Genomic DNA, 27,631 nt, shown 5'->3' with positions numbered 1-27,631 from the left:
AGAGTAAAACACTAGCTACACCTGGTGAACATGTTGAGAGAGAGAGTAAAACACTAGTTACACCTGGTGAACATGTTGAGAGAGAGAGTAAAACACTAGTTACACCTGGTGAACATGTTGAGACAGAGAGTAAAACACTAGTTACACCTGGTGAACATGTTGAGAGAGAGAGTAAAACACTAGTTACACCTGGTGAACATGTTGAGAGAGAGAGTAAAACACTAGTTACACCTGGTGAACATGTTGAGAGAGAGAGAGTAAAACACTAGCTACACCTGGTGAACATGTTGAGAGAGAGAGAGTAAAACACTAGTTACACCTGGTGAACATGTTGAGAGAGAGAGTAAAACACTAGTTACACCTGGTGAACATGTTGAGAGAGAGATAGTAAAACACTAGCTACACCTGGTGAACATGTTGAGAGAGAGAGAGAGTAAAACACTAGTTACACCTGGTGAACATGTTGAGAGAGAGAGAGTAAAACACTAGTTACACCTGGTGAACATGTTGAGAGAGAGAGAGTAAAACACTAGCTACACCTGGTGAACATGTTGAGAGAGAGAGTAAAACACTAGCTACACCTGGTGAACATGTTGAGAGAGAGAGTAAAACACTAGTTACACCTGGTGAACATGTTGAGAGAGAGAGAGTAAAACACTAGTTACACCTGGTGAACATGTTGAGAGAGAGAGAGTAAAACACTAGTTACACCTGGTGAACATGTTGAGAGAGAGAGTAAAACACTAGTTACACCTGGTGAACATGTTGAGAGAGAGATAGTAAAACACTAGTTACACCTGGTGAACATGTTGAGAGAGAGAGTAAAACACTAGTTACACCTGGTGAACATGTTGAGAGAGAGAGAGTAAAACACTAGTTACACCTGGTGAACATGTTGAGAGAGAGAGAGTAAAACACTAGTTACACCTGGTGAACATGTTGAGAGAGAGAGTAAAACACTAGTTACACCTGGTGAACATGTTGAGAGAGAGATAGTAAAACACTAGTTACACCTGGTGAACATGTTGAGAGAGAGAGAGTAAAACACTAGCTACACCTGGTGAACATGTTGAGAGAGAGAGAGTAAAACACTAGTTACACCTGGTGAACATGTTGAGAGAGAGAGAGAGTAAAACACTAGCTACACCTGGTGAACATGTTGAGAGAGAGAGAGAGAGAGAGAGAGTAAAACACTAGTTACACCTGGTGAACATGTTGAGAGAGAGAGTAAAACACTAGTTACACCTGGTGAACATGTTGAGAGAGAGAGAGAGTAAAACACTAGTTACACCTGGTGAACATGTTGAGAGAGAGAGAGTAAAACACTAGCTACACCTGGTGAACATGTTGAGAGAGAGAGAGAGTAAAACACTAGTTACACCTGGTGAACATGTTGAGAGAGAGAGAGAGTAAAACACTAGTTACACCTGGTGAACATGTTGAGAGAGAGAGTAAAACACTAGTTACACCTGGTGAACATGTTGAGAGAGAGAGAGTAAAACACTAGTTACACCTGGTGAACATGTTGAGAGAGAGAGAGTAAAACACTAGCTACACCTGGTGAACATGTTGAGAGAGAGAGAGTAAAACACTAGTTACACCTGGTGAACATGTTGAGAGAGAGAGAGTAAAACACTAGCTACACCTGGTGAACATGTTGAGAGAGAGAGAGTAAAACACTAGTTACACCTGGTGAACATGTTGAGAGAGAGAGAGAGTAAAACACTAGTTACACCTGGTGAACATGTTGAGAGAGAGAGAGTAAAACACTAGCTACACCTGGAGAACATGTTGAGAGAGAGAGTAAAACACTAGTTACACCTGGTGAACATGTTGAGAGAGAGAGTAAAACACTAGTTACACCTGGTGAACATGTTGAGAGAGAGAGAGAGTAAAACACTAGCTACACCTGGTGAACATGTTGAGAGAGAGAGTAAAACACTAGTTACACCTGGTGAACATGTTGAGAGAGAGAGAGTAAAACACTAGTTACACCTGGTGAACATGTTGAGAGAGAGAGAGTAAAACACTAGTTACACCTGGTGAACATGTTGAGAGAGAGAGAGTAAAACACTAGCTACACCTGGTGAACATGTTGAGAGAGAGAGTAAAACACTAGTTACACCTGGTGAACATGTTGAGAGAGAGAGAGTAAAACACTAGTTACACCTGGTGAACATGTTGAGAGAGAGAGTAAAACACTAGTTACACCTGGTGAACATGTTGAGAGAGAGAGTAAAACACTAGTTACACCTGGTGAACATGTTGAGAGAGAGAGTAAAACACTAGTTACACCTGGTGAACATGTTAGAGAGAGAGAGAGAGAGAGAGAGAGTAAAACACTAGCTACACCTGGTGAACATGTTGAGAGAGAGAGTAAAACACTAGCTACACCTGGTGAACATGTTGAGAGAGAGAGAGAGTAAAACACTAGTTACACCTGGTGAACATGTTGAGAGAGAGAGAGTAAAACACTAGCTACACCTGGTGAACATGTTGAGAGAGAGAGAGTAAAACACTAGCTACACCTGGTGAACATGTTGAGAGAGAGAGTAAAACACTAGCTACACCTGGTGAACATGTTGAGAGAGAGAGAGAGTAAAACACTAGTTACACCTGGTGAACATGTTGAGAGAGAGAGTAAAACACTAGCTACACCTGGTGAACATGTTGAGAGAGAGAGAGAGTAAAACACTAGCTACACCTGGAGAGAGAGAGTAAAACACTAGTTACACCTGGTGAACATGTTGAGAGAGAGAGAGTAAAACACTAGTTACACCTGGTGAACATGTTGAGAGAGAGAGAGAGTAAAACACTAGCTACACCTGGTGAACATGTTGAGACAGAGTAAAACACTAGTTACACCTGGTGAACATGTTGAGAGAGAGAGTAAAACACTAGTTACACCTGGTGAACATGTTGAGAGAGAGAGTAAAACACTAGTTACACCTTCACAAAGGAAGCGCAATGGGTGAAATGCAGTGGTAACTTCGTTGCCATCAGCATTGTGTCTCAGTGCGTCGGTGCTATTTGCTGGGGTTTTAAATGAGGTAATATGGGTGGAACATATGCCCCTTTTTATGCAAATGAACCTTGTCAAAAAACACTCCCAATTCACAAAGTTCTGCGCTAATTGCACCTCGCAGTTAAAAGCGACGGTATTTACGTCTTGAGAGATTTGGTGGTAACTAAGCGCATTTATAAATGGGTGTCATTGCCAACATTTCAGGTGATCATGGCAGCAGTTGCACTTTGAACTGCAATCCTTGTATGAAAGGTGGTATATAAATAAAGATTATTATTATCATTGACTGCACTCACGTTCCAATTGTGCCACCAAGCGAAAATGTACATGTTTTTAGAAATAGGAAGCCAACGTATCAACACCCAGTTGTGCAACGCGAGTAATATAATAACGTGGTTGCCAAATTCCCTGGGTCTGTGCACGACTACAGACTACATCTTTAGGAACAGCAGTCCATACGGAATGATGAAAGACATGGATGACAAATGTTAGAATATTGCAGGTTTTATGCTAATATAAGACTATCCATAGACTATCCGTATCTACAGTATCTATAATCGACCATATCTATAAATTCTACCATATCTATCTATCTATTTATAAATTCCATATATTGTAAGTGACTTAAACATTGCCGACAATGTACTTATCTACTGATACTAAAACTGATTCTCTGTGAATTTAATATATGACACTATGTGTGCCTATGTAAAATGGCATACATTCCTGTGGACCTATACAACAGGCACCAGAGAGTCTATGTTCTAATAATGTTGAGCTCAGTTGTAATCCAATCCGACCTATAGCTGACCAATACCTGTTCCCTACTTGGTTTTGTGTCAGTCTTGTTTCTCTGATCCTATTTCTGAAGATGCATTAACCATTGGCTAATGGACGAGATATAAATTGTTACTTTCTGCTCCTAGCAGAACAGAACCTAGAATGTCTGCCCGTTGAAATTATGACATTTCAACGTATTGTATACCTGTCTGTAACTTATGCTGATTCACCTTGAATAAAACCATTGAAAGATGTTCTACCTTTCATTATTGGATATGATTGACGATGACAATTTGGATATAGAACATAGTCAGATATACGAGTCAAATTGGGTGAAGGCCCGACTGCATTATTTGACAATTTATAAATGAGGATTACACAATACAAATACCTTACACAAACGTTTGTGCTGTAATATTCATTGCAAATGTGTGTGGGAAAAGTATGTGCTTTTGTATAGGTGATGGCAGCTAACAACCCCAGCTCCTGTGCGTAATCCCATGCCAACGTTGGGGCTCGGGCTCAAATCAGAATACGCAGTGATCGAGCGCACAGTAGCGGTGGGGAAAGGCTATATAGTCCCCCCAAAGCACATCACTCCTTTGGGTCCTCGGTTAGGTAATAATCACAATAAAGAGAATAGAACCCGCACACTCATATATGCTCCAGAATAAACTTCTAATCTATAAAGTTTCGTCAGGTCCATGAGGAGTATAGACGCTGGAAACACGGTCAATTAATTGTTTATTCTAGAGTATATGATAATGCAGGTTATATTCTAAACATTAAATACAACTTAATTTCTCACTCGAAACATATTCCTAAATGAGACCATATTTTCACTGGCACAGTGCCTAACTTCAGTCTAAAGATTCCACACCATGGAGAGGTCTGCTCAAAATAATTTATTTGAGGATGAAATCAGAATCAGAATCAGAAAGGTCTTTATTGCCAAGTAGTTTTCACATACAATGACTTTGCTTTGGTAGTTTTCGGTGCGACATTAGCGGACAGACATTAAAGGAACACTCCAGAAACTTGAAACTTGAAACTTGAACATTTTGGGAAATTTGCTTATTTGCCATCTACCCTGGAGTTAGACAAGAAGATACATTTTTCTTCTCTGTGCATGCAGTAAGAGTATGACGACGTTGGGAACTAGGCTAATGGAGGAACCTACTTCCAGTGACTGACGCTAAGCTAGGCTAACGTGCGTGTCTTACTACTCCTACTGCATGCACAGAGAAGAAAAAGGTATGTATCTTCTTGTCTAACTCCAGGGTAGATGGCAAATAAGCTAATTTATGTTGGAGTGTTCCTTTAACAGACAGATAATACAATAAAGAGGTGGAGTAAAACAAAATTAAATATGAGCTAAGTTAAGCACAATAGAATAGAATTATGAAATAAAATATAGGCCAGGGCTGTACAACTGTAAATAAAGAGGTTGAATACAATTAAATGGGATATAATCTAAATTAAATAACACGCACATTAAGTAACACACACACACACACACACACACACACACACACACACACACACACACACACACACACACACACACACACACACACACACACACACACACACACACACACACACACACACACACACACAGGCCTTCACAGCTGACAACTGTCTCCCACACCTGCCTTATCTCCGCTCAAAAGCTCAAATCAGAGGCCCCTGCCTCTGCTCTACAATGCTACCCTCTCCCCCCCTCTCTCTCTCTCTCTCTCTCTCTCTCTCTCTGTCTCTCTCTCTCTCTCTCTCTCTCTCTCTCTCTCTCTCTCTCTCTCTCCCTTCTCTCTCAATTGTTAAGTCTCAATAAGCTTTACTGGCAAACAAAACACTGTATGTGTATATTGACAAAGCTTTAGTTGCAATCACTGAAAATAAATTATTATGTAATAATGATGTTAGTAAAACCACTATATGATAGTGGATTAGTAACAGTAATAGCAATAGTATTAGTAATAATAATAGTAATAGTAGAATTGCAGACAACTGATCAAAATAAAGGAATACTCTGTCTCTCTCTCATTCACACATGGGACATTTTCTCCAGTTCAGTAGAGCTAATCTGTTCTGTCCATTTGAACACATAATTACCTTATCACAGAGAGAGAGAGAGAGAGAGAGAGAGAGAGAGAGAGAGAGAGAGAGAGAGAGAGAGAGAGAGAGAGAGAGAGAGAAGACAGACAGACAGACAGACAGACAGACAGACAGACAGACAGACAGACAGACAGACAGACAGACAGACAGACAGACAGACAGACAGACAGACAGACAGACAGACAGACAGACAGACAGACAGACAGACAGACAGACAGACAGACAGACAGACAGACAGACAGACAGACAGACAGACAGACAGACAGACAGACAGACAGACAGACAGACAGACAGACAGACAGACAGATAGATAGATAGATAGATAGATAGATAGATAGATAGATAGATAGATAGATAGATAGATAGATAGATAGATAGATAGATAGATAGATAGATAGATAGAGAAACTACAGTATCAGTGAGTAACAGTATCTCTGAGCCTCTCTGAGCCTCACATCCCTCTCCGGACCCATCATCACCAAGACCTCCCCCCTCACTCTCAGTGATGTCATCACCTCTCCTCTCGTGTCACTCCCCCTTTTATCTCAGTGACCTGGTCAGGAGCGTGGAATCCCAGTCCCCCCCGCCCGACACAAGGACAGAATCAGTGGTGCAGTCGTAATATGGGCCAAGGCCAAACGCCACGTGCGTACATGTTCCCTCGGTTGCGCACAGAACAGATGATTATTATGCATAACAATGTTTTAAATGTAATTGTAGTTACAATTTCTTTAATTGAATTAACTTAAACTAGAAAAGTAAATACAAACTAAATTAACAATGTAACTTAGAGTTAGTTTACTGAAGGACAGTTTCCTTCAGACTGAAGCACAACTTGTCTCATCCTTCCAGTCGGGAGATCAAGCAACCCCCCACCTACAGGGCTTGTATTTTGGTTGTCGGTATCCTATTATTATGCAAAGTCTAGGTGATAAGTGCCGGCCGGGGTATACGGCGCGACGAGTCATTTTGATGTGCACGCGCGCACACAAAAATTACTTGTTGCGCCGTATACCCCGGCCGGCACTTATCACCTAGACTTCTGCCTCAGTGATGTAGCCTAAACGGTGTTTAACTGCGTTTGACCACCACTGCATGCCTGGACAGAATATAGAAGCCAGTGTTCGATGAGGCTGAGGCATCTCTTTACCAGCGCCATGCGCCTCGCAATGATCCAGGCTCCGCTGTCAATCAAATATACGACTCCAAAGATCCGGTCCGAGTTGGTCGACCACTCGCATGGCGGTCACAAAGGATCGAGTCACCCAAGTCATAAATGTGTTTATTGTCTCCATACTAACTGAAAGTATATTTTTTGTACTAGGCAGGGCCCGTTCAGAATGTGCCCGTTCAGAGCGACCCGGTATTGCTGCTTGCAGCGTTTCCCGAGAACCGCTCCTCCAATCAACTTCACACTCAACACTGGGCCTCCTTGGGTCCTGAGCAATACACCTGCTCTGTGTGAAGTTGACTGGATGAGCCGTTCTTGAGAAAATCAAAGGACAGACAAACAGACAAATCCCTTCTATTAGGCCATGTTGGCCTGGTGAGTCTGCCAAATATGATACATCAATGTGTAAATGTCAGAGAATTGTCTGAATGCATGCATAAACCACACCATGGTGTAGTTTCAAAAACGCATCTCGATAACGCAAAGTACATCAGTTATTAAACAGCACATCTAACATGTAATATGGACACAGGGTACTTGTGTGGTGTTGTGTGCATAATTATAGATGGCACTTATGCAGGCTAATGTTAGCTAGCTAGCTGGTAAGAATTAGTTTGACAAGTTAGTTGCCGGTATAACAACAAAAACTCCAAAAACCTTCTACAAATAACAAGCTCTTCAAGAATGTGTGTGAATAAAGCCAACATTGACATGGAACAACTACATGGAGGAAGTTTAAGTTTATTTGCATAAGAACACATTAAAACATTGTGCAGGGGAGGTTAGAAGCCAAAAATGGCCTATGAAGATACCTCCCCTTAATATCAATATTCATACAGGAGGAATAAGAACAATGATTACGAAGATACCTCCTCTTAATATCAATATTCATACAGGAGAAATAAGAACAATAATTATGATATTGTCAAGGCTTCGAATCCAAACAAAGGAAAACACACACTACAATTTGCATGGACATTGGCTCATTACAATGAATTTATAAATATAAGGGAAGTCCGACAATATGGAAGATGAAAGTCCTTAGAGTGTTGTCTGGAATAAGAGGGAATGTCTGAGGAAAGCTTAAAGAAATTCTGGAAAGGGCACAGTAGGTCATGAGTTAAGTGTAAATATATTAATACATGAATACACAAGTCTGGTATATGTTCACGTAAACAAATTATAGAAGGTTGTATTTTTTTAAGAGAGGAGCAGAAAAGTGTCAGCCCCCCCTCCTCTCTCTCTCTCAGTATTAGCGAGTGGAAATGTCCAGTAGTGCGGTCTTCACAGGGTTCTGAGCTGGTGTTGCTGAGTCACGCACGCTAAGGGAGGGGGATTTATATGTGGATATTCTTTTCGAGTTCATCTGTCGGTCTTATTCGCCTCACTAAAATGTCCCTTGCAAATCAGTGCATAATTGTTCTCATAATTTGCACATAATTGATTATGTCCGCTGACTAACTCGCTGGCAGGGCTGTATAATGGGCATACTTGTCCATCGTGTAAACTTTTACCTCTAATACTGAGGAACGGCAAAATGTTCATACAAAATAAGCTGGTTATTTTCTCGCCACGCCAGATGCAGACTGCTTGGAAATACTCTCACCTTTAAACATTGCCTAGCTAACATGTTAACATGCTAACACAAAAAAATCTGCGATTTTGTGCTTAAATCGGTAGATTTCTCAAATTATAATACACATTTCACATGAATTGAAAATGGGGGACCCTGATGTAAACAAGACAAAAGACTTTCTCTGGTCTGCATCCCCTTAACAATTGTGTGTATTGAGCCGTACTGTACCCATTCTGCAATCTGTTAATAAAATGTTCAATCAATCAATCATGGGCAGTTCCTGACTATAACAAGTTGACAAAGGGCAATATTTGCCAATAGCGAACATTCAATATTTCACCTACAAACATGAAACTGATGTGACAGCACAATGTTGATGTAACTAAGGGATTCACATGGGGGAACAAATGTTTCTGACGCTGGGTAGGTATTCAAGAGAGTCAAGAGTCAAGAGTTTTATTTGTCACGGCATACAAGTATACAATGAAATGCGGGTGGTCTTGCCCGCAACGATGTGCAATACAGTAGTAACAACATATAATATAATCCAATAAAACAACATTGTGCAATAAACATATAATAGAATCCAATAAAACAACATTGTGCAATAAACAGGTAACATAGTAGGGCATATCGGTATTTGTACATAAGTTATTTACAGAGAATGGAGGACATGCTAGGTCCTTTGGTAGTGCATATACACTGTTACTGTTACTATACTATTTTTAAAGTGACCTTTCCTTAGTAGCCATAAGTGTGGGCGTGTGCAGCATGAGTGTGTGCTTGCTCATGTTAAAGTGGCTGCTAGTGTACAAGCGTGTACAGTGTGTGTGTCGTGTGTGTGCTCATGTGTGTTTGTGTGTGGAGAGTTCAGTGTTCAAGGCTCTGATGGCCTGGGGGAAGAAGCTGAGCCGAAGTCTCTCAGTCCTAGTAGCTGGGGTTCGCAGGCGTCTGCCTGACCTCAGCAGCTGGAACAGGCTGTTGTTGGGGTGGTGAGGGTCTTTCATTATTCTGCAGGCTCTGGATTTGCACCTCTTGTTGTATAGAACCTGCAGGGGAGGTAGTGCAATACCCGTGGTACGCTCGGCTGAGCGCACCACTCTCTGTAGGGCCTTCTTGTCCTGTGCCGTTCTGTTTCCATACCAGGCAGTGATGTTTCCAGTCAAGATGCTCTCTACAGCTCCGGAGTAGAAGGACTGGAGTATCTTCCCAGATACTCTGAACTTCCTTAACTGTCTCAGGTGGTAGAGGCGCTGCTTCGCCTTTTTTACGACTGAGTCTATGTGTGTTGTCCATTTCAGATCCTCTGAGATGTGGACCCCCAGGTACTTAAAACTGCTCACCCTGTCCACGGTAGCCCCGTTTATCCTCAGTGGTGTGTGTGTCTCCTGCTGTCCTCTCCTATAATCCACAATCAGCTCCTTGGTTTTACCAATGTTCAGGAGCAGGCTGTTGTCCTGGCACCAGCGTTCCAGTACCTCAACCTCCTCCCGGTAGGCCTTCTCGTCGTTGTCCGAGATCAGCCCCACCACCACCGTGTCGTCTGCAAACTTCACTATGGAGTTGGAGCTGAACTTGGCCACACAATCGTGTGTGTAGAGTGAGTACAGCAGGGGGCTCAGAACACAGCCCTGGGGGGACCCGATGCTCAGGGTGATGGTGTTGGAGGTCTGACCCCCCACCCTGACCGCCTGGGGTCTTTCACTCAGAAAGTCCAGTACCCAGGCGCTCAGGGCGGAGCTCAGACCCAGCTCGATCAGCTTGTCCACCAGTCTGGTGGGGACTATGGTGTTGAACGCTGAGCTGTAGTCAATGAACAACAGTCTCACATAGCCCCCCTTCTGGCGGTCAAGGTGAGAGAGGGTGCTGTGCAGTACCTGGGAGACCGCGTCGTCAGTGGACCTGTTTGTCCTGTATGCAAATTGCATAGGGTCCATATCACTGGGGAGGGAGGCACAAATGTGCTCCTTGACCAGCCTCTCGAAACATTTCATGGGCACAGAGGTGAGTGCCACCGGTCTGTAGTCATTGAGACATGTTGGGGAGGGTTTCTTTGGTACAGGGATGATGGTAGACATCTTGAAGCAGGCAGGGACCACTGACTCCGCCAGGGATTGATTAAATATGGCGGTGAACACAGGGGCTAGCTGGTTGGCACAGGACTTAAGTATGCGTCCTGTTATACCATCTGGGCCAGCCGCTTTTCTGGTGTTCACCTGCATAAATGCTCTTCTCACACTGTGTTCCGACAACGAGAGAGCGTCCCCACCCCCCCGTGGTTGCCCCCCCCCCTCCACAACAGCCGGCGCGCCAGTGACGTCACTAGCCGTTGAGCTAGCGGCGCCACTGTCTACACCAAACCGAGCGTAGAAAGAGTTGAGTTTGTCCGCGAGAGAGGCGTCGTCGCTCCCCATTGAGGGGGCGCTGACTTTGTAGTCAGTTATTGTCCTCAGTCCCCGCCATAAGCCTCTTGTGTCGTTTTGTGCCATTTGTATCTCCAGTTTATCAGCATATGTCCGTTTTGCAAGTTTTACAGCCTTGCGCAGAGTATAGACTGTATTTCACCTACAACAGAAGGCTGACTGGCATTGGCAAGTGTTGTAAAGCGGCAGAGAGCAGGAGCTGATGACGCATCTTTGATTACAATGGGTCTGCTCAGAACAGGTGGGAAACACAGGACGGGTCACTAGACAGCACCAAGACTTCAAGGATCCTGTACAGAACCGTTCAAGAACCAGAACTAAAGAGCTTTAAAGAGCTTTAAAGAGGCCATATTATATATTTCCCCCTTACCTTTCGTGTGATATATATGATAGCTGGAGGTGCATGCAGAACATCTGCAGAGTTAGAAAATACAAAGTCCAGCCGATATGAGTTTGATGTCTAGAGAACCCAAGAGCAGAACACAGGTACAGGAGAATGAGGCGGTTTAGGATATTTAATGAAGATAGGGAAGGACAAGGGGCAGGGAGCTGGTGATGAAGAGCAGGGAGTGGGGGAGAGACAAACGGGCAACCTGGGTAGGTGAGTTCCAGGGGGGTGCAGGCTGGTGAGGTCCTTGGGTGGATGCAAGCTGGAGGGGTGAGGTCCTGCACATCAGAGAACAGGGGTTACTATGACACAGGTTACAGAGCACACAAATTACAGATATATATATACTGTATATTTAGAGGTCCAGAGAAGAGTCCTAATACCACGTGAGGCAAAAACAACACTCGGACGAGGAGTGGCAGGGGTGCAGGCCTCTTATCCCGGTTCCGTGATGGGGTGATAGCCGGCAGGTGTGTAGACAGGCACAGGTGGGAAGAATGATGGTGAGGCAGGAACAGGAGGAGACCAATATGGCCGTGGGGACCCGCTGACAGACAGGAGAGAAAAGCCCTGGCTGTGGCTGTAACAATTCTCTCCTACAGGAATCACTGTTGCTGAACTGATTGAAATGCCTCGTTTGTTATGAGCCTATGCTTAAACCCCCCTTCTAGCCAGAAAGCTTTTAGTCAACACAGTGGGCTCAAACTCACCAGGGAGCCCACTATACAGTAGTCTTCCAAGTCCAGACAATCACTAGGGCCTTACTTATCCCTAGTTCAGAGAGAGCTATTGGTAGCTATTCATCCAAAATGACACGCGACAATGACCTTCCGGTACGACTTTGGCCACGGCAGGGCAGAGATGCAAAGCTGCCCGGTCCATGTCTGGGGCTAGTTGCACAAACAAACATAGTATCAGTGAGAGTATCAATAATACACATGAGTGAAGTCTAGTAAAAAAATATATATATACAAATAATACAAAAAGAAATAGTGGCGTTAACAGAATTGTGCGTTAACGCGTTAATGGTGCGTTAATTTTGACAGCCTATATATATATAAGCAAAGGTGTAAATCATTTTAGTAACTACAATCACATGACTCAGACAGTTTAATATGTTTTTGCCTGTTATTTTCCTGAACATAATGGCGATATTAAATATTTCAAAACACCAAATCTGTGGCTGTAGGTTATTCCAGTTCTTGAAGAAGTATTTTATATATAATATATTATATACAGTTTTATATATAAACATAAAACATAAAGTTTGGACATTTGTGTTTGGTAGATTATTTCTTTGTTGTACTAACAATGCTTCTTGGCAATACATTTGATACTGTTGGAAAGCCTGTTTATTTACATGTTAAATGGTGCCCCATTTGTAAGGAACATGCATTTGTGGGATGAGCAGCACAGCTGAGTATGTGGGTTGCGCCCATGAAAAATATGACAAATCTTATTCAAACAGCTTATTCTGCTGTTGCTATTAACTCTTGTTTGGTGGATTGGATGATTGAAGTCTATCAGTAACAAGGAAGAAACAAGACATATTGGCAATTTTACAATGTATTAATTTAACAAACAGTCAGGAGCCTCAGTAGCGTGTGGAAGAACCATACACAGCCACAACAGCCTGGCACCTCCTCAGATAGGGACCTCGATCGGACTTTCCTACGCTGAGCTATGGTCACTTTTCCGCACCTACCCCCTACCAGTGGCAATCCCATATCTCCAGTCTGGGACCGAACTCCATCCTCCAGGATGACAACGCTCACCCCCACGGAGTGGGGTTTATCAGAGACTACCTCCAGAATTTGGGAGTAGCGAGAATGGAATGGCCTGCCAACAGTCCTGACCTCAACCCAATTGAACACTTGTGGGATCAGCTTAGGCGTGCTATTTGTGCTCAGGGTGACCAACACAACCACGTTGGCTGACTTGAGAGTTGCGACAAATCCTGGTTGAGGAGTGGAATGCCATCCCACAGCAGTGTGTGACCACGCTGGTGTTCAGCATGAGGAGGTGCCAGGCTGTTGTGGCTGTGTATGGTTCTTCCACACGCTACTGATGCTCCTGACTGTTTGTTAAATTAATCAATTGTAAAATTGCCAATATGTCTTGTTTCTTCCTTGTTACTGATAGACTTCAATCATCCAATCCACCAAACAACACCAAACAAGAGTTAATAGCAACAGCAGAATAAGCTGTTTCAATCAGTTTTGTCACATTTTTCATGGGCGCAACCCACATACTCAGCTGTGCTGCTCATCCCACAAATGCATGTTCCTTACAAATGGGGCACAATTTAAAAGGTAAATAAACAGGCTTTCCAACGGTATAAAATGTATTGCCAAGAAGCATTGTTACAACAGAGAAATAATCTACCAAACACAAATGTCCAAACTGTATGTTTGTTTATATATATAATTCTGACATTCAAATTGCTATTTGAAAATCATATTATCAACAGTCGCAACAACATGTATTTCCTAGATTTCCGTGTTCTCGCATCCCAGTCAAACAACCATGTTTTAAGTTGGGGAATCAGGTGAATAAGGTGAACTGGGGTCATAATAAAGACGGAGGGGGGAATAAATACTGCCATCTTCCCACAGTCTATCCCAGCATCCTTCACTCTGACAGCAAACAGAGGGGAAGGAGTAACAGGTCAGGGAAGGTCACTGGCCCTGCCTAAGACCCCCCTCCCCCTCCCACATAACTCTTGGGGTCACCGTGGCAACCCCACTCCATAAGGCACTAGGAGATTTGGAGGACTAGTGTGTGTGTGTGTTTGTATGCACTTGCACACGTATGTGGGCCTAGTCATGTGTTCATTAGTTCCTTTCACATACTTGGGAGTGAGAGAGAGAGGGAGAGAGAGAGAGAAAGAGAGAGAGACAGAGAGAGAGGGAGAGAGAGACACACACAGAGAGAGAGAGAGAGAGAGAGAGAGAGAGAGAGAGAGAGAGAGAGAGAGAGAGAGAGAGAGAGAGAGAGAGAGAGAGAGAGAGAGATGTTCTCTGGTCTATCAGGTGTATAAGACTGTCTGAACCAGGAAGCACCCTGCTGTTTCTCTTTAGAGGCTCACCAGCCGTGTCTTCTTGGACTGTGTGTGTGTGTGCATGTGTGTGTATGTGTGTATGTATGTGTGTGTGTGTGTGTGTCTGTTTGTAACACCAGAAGAACAAAACAGTTCACTCGCAGCTGTTTCCACTTGCTAGCTGTGTAATCAGGAGGGTATATAGTCGGTTTTACAAAACAATAGGTTTTTCCCCCTTGTTTCTCTTTTGTTTGTCTGTGGTGTTGATCAGCTGTCTGAGGGTGGTCCATGTTATGTTTCTTTGGAGTGACATGAGGAGAGATTAGGTCCTGCCTGAGTCGCCCCAGATGCCTTGTCATTAGAATATCATTAGGAGGCTACACTGTTAGTTTTGCAAAACAACACACAAATGATGCTTCAGTGACCAGTATGTACCGTAGCATGGAGAATATAGTATGTACAGTAGCATGGAGAATATAGTATGTACCGTAGCATGGAGAATATAGTATGTACTGTAGCATGGAGAATATAGTATGTACCGTAGCATAGAGAATATAGTATGTACTGTAGCATGGAGAATATAGAATTGAGAATATAGTATGTAGAATATAGTATGTAGTATGTGTAACGGAGGTACCGCAGTATATCCACAGTCACGGGCACAAGTAGTGACGTGGCTGTGGATGGTAAGCGGTACTGCAAGTAAACTCACTCCCCAGAGGCATCCAGACCCGGAAGCAAGCAGTGAATTCACTTCTTGCTTAGTGGTCTGTGATGCCGCCCGCGACGCCGGCGTCCGGGGTTCAACTCCCACTCAGGGCGATCCCTTAACAGGGGTCGAATCGACTTTAAACACAACGCAGACAAGATCACACCGGCTACATGTGGTGCCGTTAGACCCGGATGCCCTGGGTGGTGTGAGTTTAGTGGGGTGAGTGTAACGGAGGTACCGCAGTATATCCACAGTCACGGGCACAAGTAGTGACGTGGCTGTGGATGGTAAGCGGTACTGCAAGTAAACTCACTCCCCAGAGGCATCCAGACCCGGAAGCAAGCAGTGAATTCACTTCTTGCTTAGTGGTCTGTGATGCCGCCCGCGACGCCGGCGTCCGGGGTTCAACTCCCACTCAGGGCGATCCCTTAACAGGGGTCGAATCGACTTTAAACACAACGCAGACAAGATCACACCGGCTACATATGTACAGTAGCATATAGAATATTAGTATGGAGAATATAGTATTTACAGTAGCATGGAGAATATTAGTATGGATAATTAATATAGTATGTACAGTAGCATGGAAAATGTTAGCATGGAGAATATAGTATGTACCGTAGCATGGAGAATATAGTATGTATCCTAGCATGGAGAATATAGTATGTATCCTAGCATGGAGAATATAGTATTTACTATAGCATGGAGAATATAGTATGTACTATAGCATCGAGAATATAGAATTGAGAATATAGTATGTAGAATATAGTATGTAGTATGTACAGTACATTTACATTTACATTTAGTCATTTAGCTGACGCTTTTATCCAAAGCGACTTACAAGTTCTGTACGACAAGCCATCAGGAAGGGCACAACTCTATCAGCTGAGTAACAATGTTCATCAAAGTGTTGAGTGCTACAGTGTAGGTTAGTTTATTAGGACAAGTGCATGACAGTATGGTTAGTTAGGGTTAGATTTTCTTTTCTTTTCCTTTTTTTAATTCAGATAATGGTTGAAGAAGTGCGTCTTTAGTCGACGGCGAAAGATTGGACGGGATTCGGCTGTCCTAACTGGGGTGGGTAGTTCATTCCACCATTGTGGGGCAAGGACTGAGAATAGGCGACTTCTCTTTGATGACCCTCCCGGAGCAGAGAAGTTCAACTGGTCGTCGAGGACAACACCAAGGTTCTTGGCGGTCGGGGACGCTGTCACAGCTGCATTCTCGACTGTGATGGAAAGGTCGGTCAGGGGGGAGGATTTGGCCGGCAGGTGGAGCAATTCTGTTTTGCTTAGGTTCAGTTTGAGGTGGTTGGTCGTCATCCAGGCGGAGATGTCGGACAGACAGGCCGAGATCCGCTCAGAGACGAGGATATCTGAGGGAGGGAAGGAGAGGAAGAGTTGAGTATTGTCGGCATAACAATGGTAGGAGAAGCCATGAGACGTGATAATGTTACCCAGTGATTTAGTGTAGAGGGAGAAGAGAAGGGGTCCTAAAACCGAGGCCTGGGGGACACCCGTCCGCAGGGGGCGGGTGACCGACAGGGTCCCTCTCCATGACACTTGGTAGGAGCGGTCATTGAGGTATGATGACAGCCATGTCAGCGCAGAGCCAGCCACTCCCATTCCTGCGAGGGCCGCGAGGAGGATCTGGTGGTTGACTGTGTCGAAGGCTGCAGATAGATCTAGGAGAATCAGGACAGAGGAGAGGCCTTTCGCTTTTGCTAAGTGAAGTGCCTCTGTGACCGCAATGAGGGCTGTCTCTGTGGAGTGACCAGTCCTAAAGCCTGGCTGATTAGGGTCTAGGAGGTCATTCTGTAAGAGATAAGCAGTAAGTTGGTTGGATACAGCACGTTCAAGTGTTTTAGAAAGGAAGGAGAGAAGAGAGACAGGACGGTAGTTGCCTATGACGGTAGGGTTTAGGGATGGTTTTTTTATGAGGGGCATGACTCTGGCTTGTTTTAGGGAGGTGGGGACCACCCCCGAGTTGAGTGAGGAGTTGATGGTTGCAGTTAGGAATGGGAGGATGTCTGGTGCTATGGTCTGGAGGAGTGGGGAGGGTAGCCGGTCCAGCTGGCATGTAGTCGGACGGTTCGACGTTACCAGTGTCAGGGTCTCGGCTTCTGTAATGGGAGAGAAAGATGACAGAGTGAAAGATGAGGTTCTCGATTCAGCATTTGGAATGGGTGGGGGTTGGGAGAAGGAGCTGCGGATGTTCTCCACTTTTTCCTCAAAGAAGATCGCAAAGTCTTCGGCAGAGAAAGATGAGGGAGGGGGGGGTGGGGGGGGGGAGTGAGGAGGGAGGACATGGTAGCATGCAGTTTGCGAAGATTCTTGGCAGAGGCCTCGATCCTATGGTGAAAGAAAGAAGCTTTGGCATTAGTAATGGTTTTGGAGAATGTTAACAAGAGGTTGTGATATGTGTCGATGTCAGCAGTGAGGCATAACTTTCTATACTTCCTTTCAGCTGCTCTCAGGACCTGTCTTTGTTCTCTCACTGGATCTGTCAGCCATGGACTGGGTGGGGAACGGCGGGCAGGTTTCTCAACGAGGGGACAGAGCTTGTCGAAGGAGGTTGCAAGGGCTGAGAGGAGGGTGGAGGTTGCCATCTCTGTGGAGAGAGCAGAGAAGGTGTCACTCAAAGGTAGAGCGGATAGTATGTCAGAGGAGAGGGTGGAGGGGGATAGGGAGGGCAGGTTGCGTCTGAGTGAGACGGTTTGAGAAGGGGTGAAGACCTTTCGGTTAAGCATGAGAGTTAGTGAGAACTGAGAAGGATATGAAGGAATGGTCAGATACATGTAGGGGAGTTACCGTGGTGTTAATGATGCTGGAGTTACGGGAAAATATGAGATCTAAGGAGTTGCCTGCTTTGTGGGTGGGAGGCATGGCAGTGGGAGTCAGGTCAAATGATTGTAGGAGGGAGACTACTATGACTGACTGAGATGAGTCAGGCAGGTTGAAGTCGCCCACTAGAAGGAGAGGGGTACCATCTTCCGGTAAGGAGCTTAGAAGCATGTCCAGCTCATCTGTGAAGTGATCGAGCGGACCTGGAGGGCGGTAGAGTGTAACAATGGTGAGATTGAAAGGATTAGAGACAGATACTGCATGATATTCAAAAGAGGAGAGTGAGTAGCATAGAGAATATTAGTATGTATCCTAGCATGGAGAATATAGTATGTACTATAGCATGGAGAATATAGTATGTACTATAGCATGGAAAATATAGTATGTATCCTAGCATGGAGAATATAGTATGTACCCTAGCATGGAGAATATAGTATGCACTGTAGCATGGAGAATATAGAATTGAGAATATAGTATGTAGAATATAGTATGTAGTATGTACAGTAGCATAGAGAATATTAGTATGGAGAATATAGTATGTACTGTAGCATGGAGAATATAATATGTACTATAGAATTGAGAATATAGTATGTAGAATATAGTATGTAGTATGTACAGTAGCATAGAGAATATTAGTATGGATAATTAATATAGTATGTACAGTAGCATGGAAAATGTTAGCATGGAGAATATAGTATGTACCCTAGCATGGAGAATATAGTATGTACTGTAGCATGGAGAATATAGTATGCACTGTAGCATGGAGAATATAGTATGCACTGTAGCATGGAGAATATAGTATGCACTGTAGCATGGAGAATATAGTATGTACCGTAGCATGGAGAATATAGTATGTACCGTAGCATGGAGAATATAGTATGTACCGTAGCATGGAGAATATAGTATGTATCCTAGCATGGAGAATATAGTATGTATCCTAGCATGGAGAATATAGTATGTACTATAGCATGGAGAATATAGTATGTATCCTAGCATGGAGAATATAGTAATAGTATGTACCCTAGCATGGAGAAGATAGTAATAGTATGTACCCTAGCATGGAGAAGATCCGTAACTAAGAGAAGGATTTACGAGCGAGGACAAGCAGTTGTAAATCGGACAGACTTTGGACAGGGCTTCATTTAGGAGAAATCATTGGTGATCGCGTTCACGTCGATTCTACAGACATCCTCGGAATTAAATAATTATAATAATAATGAATACGACAATATTGAAACACTGAAAATTACATGATAAATTAATTAATTAATTAATAAGAACTAAACTCAATCACGCGGAGCTATAGTGGAATAGAATGGACTATAATCTACATTCTGCTCTCAGTACACCCCATTCCTTTCATGTAGGCTATATATTTAATAATATATATTATAAATCTATAGTTTATTAGCAACGACGCACTAACATTATGCTACATACGTTGTATTGTACTTGTGCTGTATGATGACAATACATTTGAATCTAATCTAATCTAATTTTGATCAGTCGCAAATCGCTTCCACGCTACCTGTTGAATACGGGGGTCAGCACAACCCAGATGCAATGCTGAGCCTCTCCCTTCCGGTATAAGGAGCTGTTTAATCTGTTTGCACACAGTCCTTCATGCCCTTATAAGGAGCTGGCGGGGCGTTTCTGTATGCAAATGCAGGTGTACGAGAACATGCTTCCAGTTTAAGAATGAGTGACGTTCTTCATTCAGTTGCAATCATTTTGGCCACTTAAGAGCACCTCTCTCCACACGTTCAGGAATCCGGAGGAGGACTATCGTAGGATTCCTCTTACGAACTTCTTACACAGAAGCACATAGAACATAAGACCATAGGCCGAGGACCAACGCTATCATAAGATTCCTCTTATGAGGTTATCTACGAGGAAACTCGGAATGAGGCCCATTGTCCCCAAAGATCCACGTTTCTGTTGTCTTCAACCCCTCGATGCTTCTCTAGTATCTAAAGTAAATGTGTAAATAATAGGCATTTGGGGCCAGATTGGAGAAGCACACAATGTGTTGGCTCTGATTGCTGGCAGTCTTTGCAGGGTGAGACTTGGGCCACATCACTCCCATGCCTCCCCGGCACACGGGTTGCCCTGGCCCACAACATATGGCTTTGGTCGGCTGAGTTTAATACCTTGTACGTTCAATACTGATTACGCCAATTCAGTGTGGCGGAAACAGACGGGGCGCTAATGAATATTCCCCATTTGAGAGAGAGAGAGAGAGAGAGAGAGAGAGAGAGAGAGAGAGAGAGAGAGAGAGAGAGAGAGAGAGAGTGTGTGTGTGTGTGCAGGAAATTAGCCCGTTCTGTTCAAATCAAATACGAGTGTTGTCCCTTGATCTGTGGGTGTCCTAAGATTTGATTTGACACGACGTGTGTGTGTGTGTGCGTGCGTGCGTGCATGCGTGTGTGTGTGTGTGTGTGTGTGTGTGTGTGTGTGTGTGTGTGTGAGTGGGGAGGGGGTCTTTTGATGACTCTGCAGCACTAAGACTGTACACAGTTAGAGAAGTCACTGTACTCTCTCTGCGCTCTCAGAGCAAAACCTGAAGAGTTCACAGAGGAACGTATTGTTCGCTCCTATGTTTCATATGACCCTCGTCTGATAATAACTTGAGAGAAATGAACTAGCTCTTATACCTGTCTTATAACTTTCTTATACCTGTCCCCAAAGGACCCAGAAAACCTCAAACAACCGTGGTGACATTTCATGAGGCAAAGACAAAATTCTCCAACAAGTTGACCCAAGTTCACACTACTACCAACACATCTCTCTCTCTCTCTCTCTCTCTCTCTCTCTCTCTCTCTCTCTCTCTCTCTCTCTCTCTCTCTCTCTCTCTCTCTCTCTCTCTCTCTCTCTCTCTCTCTCTCTCTCTCTCTCTCTCACACACACACACACACACACACATTCCTCTGTCTCTACCCCCCTCCCCCATTGCCCTCATCGTTAATATCTTCCGCTCGAATGAAGCATTTGGGAACAGGACGCTGATCAAAGTGCGGAGGAGGATTTGCGGCTTCAGAGCCCCCAGTGTGAGGAATGTGTGGACTAGTTCTGGACAGAGCTCACGGCGCTGGCCGGCCCAAGCGAGACGGTGTAGAAAAGCCACCCCATCCCCCTCAAACTGGCCAGTTCCATTTTGTCACACATACGGTACAGGAGGCCCCGCTACAGATAGTGGGGGAAATGCACAATGCATCCCAAATTAATTAGGAAAACAAACCATTAGGGATGTGCGCCACTCCATGGCTCTCGTGGTCTGTTGCACTAGGAGTTACTGAGTTCGAGGCACAGTGTTCATTGATTTGTAGGCTGATCAAAATGGCTTGTCTTTCTTTCTTTCTTTCATTTTTCTCCATTATTGTAATGGAGACTTTTAACCCTTTCACTACCACACTACAGAGGGTTAACCCTTTCACTACCACACTACAGCGTTGAAAAAGTATTTGAAGAAAAAAAAGAAGAAACAACTAAATACAGACACACTGTGGTGCGAATTCACAAAGGGATTGCGCCGCTTTTTCTGACGCTATGCCCGCGCAAATAGCTCTGAAACACAGTTTGCTATTCACAAAGGAAGCGCAACGGGTGAAATGAGGTGGCACTGGCAACTGTGTTCCATCATCAGCATTGTGTCCGGTGCTATTTGCGGGGATTTAAATGAGGTAATATGGGCGGAACATGTTCCCCCTTCTATGCAAATAAGGCTCGTCCAAAAACACTCCCAATTCACAAAGGCCGGCGCTAATTGCACCTGGTTAACCGTCTGTAGTGTGGTAGTGAAAGGGTTAACCGTCTGTAGTGTGGCAGTGAAAGGGTTAACCCTCTGTATTGTCACAGTGAAAGGGTTAACCCTTTGGTAGTGAAAGAGTTAACTCCAGCCCACACATCACTTAACTCCAGACCACATCACTTAACTCCAGACCACACATCACTTAACTCCAGACCACACATCACTTAACTCCAGACCACATCACTTAACTCCAGACCACACATCACTTAACTCCAGACCACATCACTTAACTCCAGACCACATCACTTAACTCCAGACCACACATCACTTAACTCCAGACCACACATCACTTAACTCCAGACCACACATCACTTAACTCCAGACCACACATCACTTAACTCCAGACCACACATCACTTAACTCCAGACCACATCACTTAACTCCAGACCACACATCACTTAACTCCAGACCACATCACTTAACTCCAGCACACATCACTTAACTCCAGACCACATCACTTAACTCCAGACCACACATCACTTAACTCCAGACCACACATCACTTAACTCCAGACCACATCACTTAACTCCAGACCACACATCACTTAACTCCAGACCACACATCACTTAACTCCAGACCACATCACTTAACTCCAGACCACACATCACTTAACTCCAGACCACACATCACTTAACTCCAGACCACACATCACTTAACTCCAGACCACACATCACTTAACTCCAGACCACACATCACTTAACTCCAGACCACACATCACTTAACTCCAGACCACACATCACTTAACTCCAGACCACACATCACTTAACTCCAGACCACACATCACTTAACTCCAGACCACATCACTTAACTCCAGCCCACACATCACTTAACTCCAGACCACACATCACTTAACTCCAGACCACACATCACTTAACTCCAGACCACACATCACTTAACTCCAGACCACACATCACTTAACTCCAGACCACACATCACTTAACTCCAGACCACACATCACTTAACACCAGACCACACATCACTTAACTCCAGACCACACATCACTTAACTCCAGACCACACATCACTTAACTCCAGACCACATCACTTAACTCCAGACCACACATCACTTAACTCCAGACCACATCACTTAACTCCAGACCACATCACTTAACTCCAGACCACACATCACTTAACTCCAGACCACACATCACTTAACTCCAGACCACACATCACTTAACTCCAGACCACACATCACTTAACTCCAGACCACATCACTTAACTCCAGACCACACATCACTTAACTCCAGACCACACATCACTTAACTCCAGACCACACATCACTTAACTCCAGACCACATCACTTAACTCCAGACCACACATCACTTAACTCCAGACCACACATCACTTAACACCAGACCACACATCACTTAACTCCAGACCACACATCACTTAACTCCAGCCCACATCACTTAACTCCAGACCACATCACTTAACTCCAGACCACATCACTTAACTCCAGACCACATCACTTAACTCCAGACCACACATCAGACCACATCACTTAACTCCAGACCACATCACTTAACTCCAGACCACACATCAGACCACATCACTTAACACCAGACCACACATCAGACCACATCACTTAACTCCAGACCACACATCAGACCACATCACTTAACTCCAGACCACACATCAGACCACATCACTTAACTCCAGACCACACATCAGACCACATCACTTAACTCCAGACCACACATCAGACCACATCACTAAACTCCAGACCACACATCAGACCACATCACTTAACTCCAGACCACACATCAGACCACATCACTTATGTAGCCATTAGCAGGGTGGAAATTACACAATTTTAAGGGAAAGGCAACTTTGGCCTTCTGTGTCACACCCTTTTTTAGGGCACAAAGGCCACATGCCAGGGCACAAAGGCCATTGAATAAAATAAGTGGATTTGGAATTGGAACCTACGAATAAACATCTTAACTTCACAATACAAAAAAAAAACACATTACACAAAATTCAAATGTTTTTCACTTTTTAATATTAAATAGAAAATAGAAATATATCACAAATGTAATTTGTTTGGCCTAGCTTTATACATTCATTTAGGCTTGGTTGTGTGCCTTTGTTTTTTTCTTTTTTTAAATAAATTTCCTCAAACAAAAGAAAAACCTTTCCGTCTCCCACCCCACCACCCTGCCTCCCTTACAGCGGAGCAATAAAACACAATGAATAAAGAATATAAAGTGTCTTTAAAGGCACTCTTGCTCTCAGGTTGTGCCTTTAATCTGACTCTGACTCAAATTCTGTCATTAGCTTAGCTAGCTAAATCGGAACTAGTAAAGCAGATTAATTAGTGCTACCTATGTTATGTGCTAACAGGTTTGATTCAGTCAAGCTTAGCTAGCTCGCACGCTGTGGTCTGAGGTGAAGCAACCTGCCTTGAATGGTGTTGGTGCGTGAGTGACCCGTCTGTCCCCTCCCTGAAGTGAACGGACGTGAACTTGAACTTGATTCGCAGACTTGTAACTCATATTGGTTGGGCAGTGCGCATGCAGGCAAACATTACGTTGCATCTAACCCACTAACATTTAGCAGACACTGAATTCATTTCTGGGCGGGATTTTTTTCCATCATGATGGGATAAATCCCCTTAACAGTCCTGCAAATTTAGCATAAAATGCCTGTCGATTGCATACCCAAAGTAATTTGCAATTTATTATACTGTAACGAACCCACTTTATTACTGTTAGTTCGTTATTGACGACTCTCGAGGCAGATGTTAGTTCTCACTTTACTTCTTTATTCCAACACAGGTGCATAGGTTGCAGCATACAAGTGACTCATCACTACAGTTTCCCATGCCTCAATAGGCCGCACCCTAGGTGCCACACCTCTTATAGCCTTCCCAGGTCAGCCCCTGCCCCCTCCCCTCTACCAACCCCGGGTCACCACAACCAACAGTGCTAGCCCCAGGTTGGTAGAGTGCAGAGTGACAGCTCGGCTGACCAATCACCCAAATCCCAGCGTCACTACATTACCCCCCCCCCCCACAACAAAGTCCCTCGCCCCGAGGGACGAACCAAAACTACCCACCGTCAACAAAAGACCCCCCAACTACACGGTACCCAACACGATGCTATGCCAACAGCTAGCTATGCGATGCTGCCGGTGGCTACACCTAGCCACCTAGTACGATGGTACGCTAACTGCTAGACCACTCATGCTCTGTTGGTTACCGGCTGCTCCGCTCTCTGTCAGGCCCCAAGAGACGACAACCACCAAGCCTCTGTTGGTTCCAGGTTGCTCCGCTCTCCTGTTCCCAGACTGACAGAGAGACGCCATTCCCAACAGAGACGTCTGGCTTCCCACTCCACACGATGCTATGCCAACAGCTAGCTATGCGACGCTGCTGGTGGCCACACCTAGCCACCGGGTACGACGCTACGCTAACTGCTAGCCTCACCCCAATACCCGCTAAACACAGTACTTAACTCAACCCAAACAGTACACAGACCCACACAGTACCCAAATCCTCACAGTACACAGTACACAGTTCACAGTTAACTGTGTGCTCCGCACACTCGGCACATGTCCTCACGCCCACCGGGCCAGGCCCCCAATGTCCTCGGCCAACCCCCGCAGTGGCTCCCCGGGTCTTCTGGCGTCCCTGCTGTCGAGCCCACCATGTGCCATGGCCACCGCCATGTTGTTCGCATCCTGGTCACCATTGACCCCCGACCGGCGGGAAAACGGAACCCTGCGAAGCCACTGTGGAACCCTCTCACCTCATCATGGCTCTCAATGTCTTCGTCCATGTCTCCTGACCACCCGCATGTTCCTTCTTCTTCTCCGTCCTCTCCTTTCGATCCGCTGCAGACATCCATGCCGCTGCGCCAAGCTAGCCGCTAACTGCAGCTAAGCTAGGCTACGCTAAGCTAATGCACACCTCCGGCGAACTCCTTCTGACGCCGAGTGAAGCGTCTTCTCCTTTCTCTCTCTCTCTACTTTTTTTTTTTTTTTTTTTTTTTTTACTTCTGACACCAGTGTAACAAATCCGGTTTGTTGTTGTTCGTTCGTTATTGACGACTCTCGAGGCAGATGTTAGTTCTCACTTTACTTATTTATTCCAACACAGGTGCATAGGTTGCAGCATACAAGTGACTCATCACTACCATTTCCCATGCCTCAAGAGGCTGCACCCTAGGTGCCACACCCTCTTATAGCCTTCCCAGGTCAGCCCCTGCCCCCTCCCCTCTACCAACCCCAGGCTGGTAGAGTGCAGAGTGACAGCTCGGCTGACCAATCACCCAAGTCCCAGGGTTGCTACAATACTTTATACTTGTAGCACATGCATGAGTCTGGTCTCTTTTGAAAGGTAACATTCTGAAGTTTCTTACAAAAAAAATAAAAAATATAAATAAAAAATCACTTTGAGTGCTAATGGTATATAGAAACAGAGGTTTGAACACACTGAAATAAAATATTTTCTCCTTACTTTTGTTACGGTTTGTATGCGACCCCAATAGCACAACACAAGACAGGTATGAGAGTTAGCCAAAACCTGGGCATAATTTATTCACAAACAAAAAGCGGCACTGTCCCTTTAAGGGAGAACAAAAATACACTGGAGAATATTCTAGAGTCCATGACTGAAGTGAAAGTTCTGAGTCTGGTCTTGGACAGACTCACCAGAACACTGCCGAGTATTCTGGTGGTGAGAACATAGGCATCCTCCCGTGGAAGCATAGAGAGCGATGACGATGTCTCACACCAGGAACAAGGCCCACGGAGAGAGAGTACGGCAGTAGATGGCACGACGTCTCACCCCAGAGACGAGGCAGTAGATGGTAGTGTGTACAGAACGACCTGGCAATGAGTGGAAGGCAGTCGGCAGTACTTGTAGTCTCCCGACCAGCTGAATGCCAACCACTCTCAGGTGCGTGAGCTGAATGTTCGGCACGCCCCCTCGTTGGGAAGCATGCAGTTCCTACCCAGCCCTCACAACTTTTGTGTTGACTTGTTGCCAGATGCCTGTTTTTGGGTTCCAGCTGAGAGGTAGGAGCTAGAAAATAATGGTTCCATAGCCTGAAGTCTTCCCAAAAAAAATGTGTGTTTTACAAAGGTTTTTGTAATGTGTGTACCGCAATAATTGAGCGTGATTACCCAAAATGGCCGTCCACTTCCATTCATTCAGACGTGTGAGTCAAAATAAAGAACTTGGTCTTCTTCTGCCCCCTTCTCGTTGCAATCAGCACTTGTCTGGGATCACTTTTGGAGCAGATGCTCCTCGGCTACAACGATGATCAATCATTTTTGCCATCAGCGGTGGTCAGTTCATGTTCTCGAGATTTTGGCCGTAGGGGGGGCAATTCTTTTTGGGGCACAACGGCCAGAGCGAGGGGCATCGACGGCCATTGCCGTCGTATAATTGCCACCCTGGCCATTAGCTTAGATACACAATATATTGGGGTACCACTACCTTGTTTTTTTTTTTTTTTTTTTTTTGATTTCTCTGATTTTCTCCCCGTCCCAATTAGTCGTTGTGCCAATTCCCCCCCGCCCCCCTCCCCTACCTGGCTGCTGTATGCATGTTCTCCTACGAGTCGGTACAAGGGTGTCCCGAGTCGATCGCACGCTTCCTCCGAGACGTGCGCCGACAGCCAGTGACGTCTTTTCACTTGGCAGCGAGGACTCTCATTGGTGAAGTGTAACGCGTGGGAGGGCACGCTATCTCCACCAAGTCCTGCCCCGCTTAGCAAGTGCCGAGACCTGACCTGTAGGCGT

General features: G+C 44.7%; 1 protein-coding gene across 1 annotated transcript in view; it reads left to right on the top strand.

Moving 5' to 3' along the window:
• Positions 1 to 27,631, top strand: part of crb2a (crumbs cell polarity complex component 2a) — a gene marked incomplete at both ends in the record, with an annotated part of 77,573 nt that overhangs the window by 22,175 nt on the left and 27,767 nt on the right. The gene's annotated exons all lie outside the window — the stretch shown is intronic.

This window comes from Notolepis coatsorum, assembly GCF_963971535.1.
Source record: "Notolepis coatsorum genome assembly, chromosome: 11".
NCBI classification, from domain to species: domain Eukaryota; kingdom Metazoa; phylum Chordata; class Actinopteri; order Aulopiformes; family Paralepididae; genus Notolepis; species Notolepis coatsorum.
Note: the sequence above shows the minus strand (reverse complement) of the source record. Positions and strands in the feature narration are given on the sequence as shown.